This window comes from Oratosquilla oratoria, chromosome 26, assembly GCF_046742065.1.
Source record: "Oratosquilla oratoria isolate Oo_2021 chromosome 26, ASM4674206v1, whole genome shotgun sequence".
Lineage (NCBI taxonomy): Eukaryota > Metazoa > Arthropoda > Malacostraca > Stomatopoda > Squillidae > Oratosquilla > Oratosquilla oratoria.
Window position 1 is genome coordinate 51370131 of NC_134802.1, and position 4012 is coordinate 51374142.

At 42.2% G+C, this 4012-nt stretch overlaps 1 protein-coding gene across 2 annotated transcripts in view; it reads left to right on the top strand.

Moving 5' to 3' along the window:
* The first annotated feature begins 2538 nt into the window (after positions 1 to 2538).
* LOC143039564 (uncharacterized) overlaps positions 2539 to 4012 on the top strand; it is a 29832-nt gene continuing 28358 nt past the window's right edge. Inside the window, exon 1 of one of the 2 annotated variants that reach the window (XM_076209774.1) lies at positions 2539 to 4012. This exon is cut by the window's right edge and continues 517 nt beyond it. The gene's annotated coding sequence lies outside the window, so the exon portion shown is untranslated. The other variant, XM_076209773.1, reaches the window with a different exon arrangement.

Genomic DNA, 4012 nt, shown 5'->3' on the forward strand with positions numbered 1-4012 from the left:
GCATTCCACTATATTGTTTCAAATAAAGAGCAACAAAGGAAAATAGATTTAATTATAAATGAAAGCTTAAGCATGACAGAACAATTCCAATTTAGAATAAGATGCTGCCGGCGAATGAGAATTGAAACATGGAGAAGCCGGCAGCTTTTAACAAAGAAAATTTTATTAAAGAAAATATAGATCTTTGCACAAGTATAACCATTACCATATAGACATAGACACAAACGGAATAATATAATCAAAGTTAATTTACTCACTAGAGACCTAACTGCACTGGAACTAAAAATGTTTAATCTTACTTGACACAGGGTATTCTCACCAGTTCTTACTAGCTCGGTCCCTCCAGGCTACTCAAACTAACTCACCTGGCCGACCGCCCACGTCACCTTCGGCCACCAATAAAGCAAAACTAAAGGCATCCACATTCTTTGTTACAAGATACAAATTTATATCTGACTGTACATGACGATTACATATAATTATTCATGTAATAGTGCGTTTAAGCATTCACATTACACCACCATACAAGGAATACATTCATCGTACCTTCGAACAACGTATCACCTAGCAGACGACAGTAGTCGTTGAAGGCGAACGGACAATAAACTTGCATAGTACATGGTTTCATACATAGTACATAATACATACACAATACATAATTTACATAATACATAGTTTATCATAGACAAAATGCACTTTTGCATAACAATATGTATGTATGTATGTATATCGACGTATCAGAACACGTCGGACCGGAAGCGTAGCGATATCACGACCACTGACGTCATTTCGAAATGACGCTGGAGTCGTGACAATCGCCCCTCCCTTCCCTTCCCTTCCCTTCCCTTCCCTTCCCTTCCCTTTCGTTCTTTTCCTTTCCCTTCCATTTTTCCTTCCCTTTCTCTTCCCTTTCTTTCCTTTCCTTTCCATTTTTCCTTTCATTTCTCTTCCCTTTCTTTCCTTTCTTTTCTCTTCTATTTTTCCTTCCCTTCCTTTCCTCATCTTTACTTTCATTTCCTTTCCCTTCCCTTCCCACCCTTTCTCTTCCCTTCTTTTCCTTTCCTTTCCCTTCCATTTTTCCTTCCCTTTATCTTCCCTTCCTTTCCTCATCTTTCTTTTCCTTTCCCTTCCATTTTTCCTTCCCTTCCTTTCCTCTTCTTTCCTTTCATTTCCCTTCCTTTCCTTTCCTTTCCTTTCTCTTTCCCTTTCCTTCGTTTCCCTTTTTTCCCTTTTCTTCCTATACCTTCTTTTCCCTTCCCTTGCCTAAGAGGGACAGTAATGGCTTGCAGTATCAATGGAGGTTTTTCACTTACCATAGCTACTTCGAAATTAGTATACAGTTTTAGATCGATTCTGGGCGAGAATGAATTTTGGCGGGAATGAATTTTGGCGGGAGTAACTGGGTGAGAGAGGCTTTTGGCGATTTTTGGGGGCCAAAGGAATTTTGGATTATAATTGCCGGGCGCGTCTCAGCGTCCTTCTCGTCCTCCTTCTCCTCCTCCTCCTCCTCCTCCTCTTACTCCTCCTCCTCCTCCTTCTCCTCATGATTACCGCTTAAGGGAGCTAAATTTGTTTAGTTTCTCGAAGCGGAGACTGAGGGGTGATTTAATTGAAGTCTTCAAAAATGTCAAAGGAATTGAAAACACGGATAAGGAGAAATAGTTGAAAATAGACGCCTTCAACGCAGCCAGGAATAATGGATGAAATATTTTAGGAAAACGATTTTAACCTGACAAGGCAAATTACTCTTTCTTCAGTCGCGCTGAAATGGTCTACCATCGAACGCTATTGGCTGGTCCACTGTCGAGGTATTCGAAAAACGTCTCAATATTTATTCAACTACAAATCCCAGACTAGAATCATTTACCTCAAGATAGATTTAGAAAAAATGTATCAATAATAGCTCCATGGAACTCAAAGGATTACAAAGGCGGAGCATGCCGACAGGAGACCTTTTGGTCCATAACTAGGTCGGATGCGAAAAAATGTATATGATAATGATGAATAAATAAAAAAAATAAAAACTATAATAATATAAATAATAATAGATAAAATGAATAAATGCATAGGTATAGTTAAATAATAAACAAACAGGTAAATAGTAAATAATAATATACTGACAGATAAATGATAACAAATGAAAATCAAACAAATAATAAACAGACAAATAATAACAAACAAATAAACAAATAATATAAAATAAATGACAGACAAACTCCTCCTCGCTCTCTTCTTCCTCCTCTTCCTCCTCCTCCTCCTCCTCCTTCTCCTCCAAGTCCACGATGGAGTGTTGCTCTACTGAGATGAATAAAATCGCCTGACGGCAGTAGGCTGCGTCATGATAATGAAAACCATTTGATTGCTTCTTGGTTATATTCTAGAGCTTAGTTAGCTAACTAGCTTTAGTACATCTACCTTGGCTAGATGCCTCAAACGTTCTTTTAGTGCTAAGACTATGTCGGAAAGAAGTCTGCGCTAGGAGATGCTGAGTAACTACGGCCGAAGCCGTCACCTTTGTCCTATTATCCGCTTCTTGGACTGTTTGGGGTAGGGAGCTGTCTCTGTTTGGGAATCAGGGAGGAGTGCGGGATTCGAACCCGCAACTAAGCGAATGCGAGACCAGCATGCTACTGATGACGCCACTAGATGACTCTTGAATTCAAGTCTCCAAAGATGTTATTCTGGTTAAATCATATTAATCTTAAGGTGATGGCACACTAGGTATTTCTCGCTAGCATGCTACTTGCTATTTGCTTTTGCTTTGTCGTTTGAGTAGAAACTTCGGTGACGATTTTTTTTTTTTTTTTTTTTTCTTACAAATTTTCAAATTACTCTTGCGTCATAGAGCGAGAGGCTGAATGACGAACTAAGAAACGTTAAACCTAGATTACGAATGTTAGACACATTATTGAGATGTTATTACAGAAGTCTAGAATATTGCAACCAAAGACTTTTCTACTCAGACCAAGTAACGAAAGCAAGTAGCATGCTGGCCTAGTGTGCCACCAGGATACTCCTCCCATGGAAGACCGGAATCTCCTTTTTTGGAGATAAAAACTCCTAAGGAAAAATAACAAACTTCTCGTGTTTGCCCATCATGAAGCCAGGACAACAGGGAGACGCCCACCTGGCTAACATAGTGATACCGCGCTTTCCTCGTAACCACGGGGTCGGCAGATCGAGTCTCGCCCGGGCTCGTGACCTTAAGTTGTACTGTCGTGGCTGGGCACCACGGTGAAGGATTGAGGCTTGCCTCGGCTGACGGTTGGGGGCTCCGCCGTGGTGTCTGTTGACTGTTCGAACCCTCGCCGTGGCGCAGAGGTTAGGAAAGGCGTCCGTTCTGAGAAATGGCCGCCAGCCGCTGTTCACCTCAGAACATGAGATGACTTGGGCATCACTGTGTGTGTGATAAACACCACCTTCCTCCGGGTATCACCAGTGATGTGGCCTAAGCGTGGACACCGTTTCCTTCCTTCTTGTATGAACGGTTCCCGACCACGGACAAGCTTGAGGTCTTAGCGGGTACCAGACCCGTAAACCATGAGACAGAAAAGACATGGAGGTATTCAAGGAAAGGTTTGGAACGCTAAGTAAATCGGGAAAAAAAAAGAATTAACAAGTCACGTCACGTCACGATCTTAGACGTGACGCAACAAATGCGCATAGGACAAGGCGTATCACTCGGATACGTCATGTCGAGTGCTGTCCCGTTTTCTTCGAAGCGGTTATTAACGACGTGACACCATTTTCTATGAGGTGGCACTGAAGTGTCGTCACTTCCTGTGCACAGTAAGGCGACGACAATAGGGAGACTTACACTTGGCGGACCGTGGCAGTTAGAGCTCTTTGGATCGGTCGAAGAGGTTCGATGGTCATCGTAGCCGTTACGTCCTAATCTAGTCTTGCGCGACCTGACCAAGTTCCTCAGACAACTTCCCGGCGAGTGCAGCGAGGTGAATCCGCTCAGAAATTCGTGCTACGTAGGACGTAATCACTGTACCAGGTATTCCCA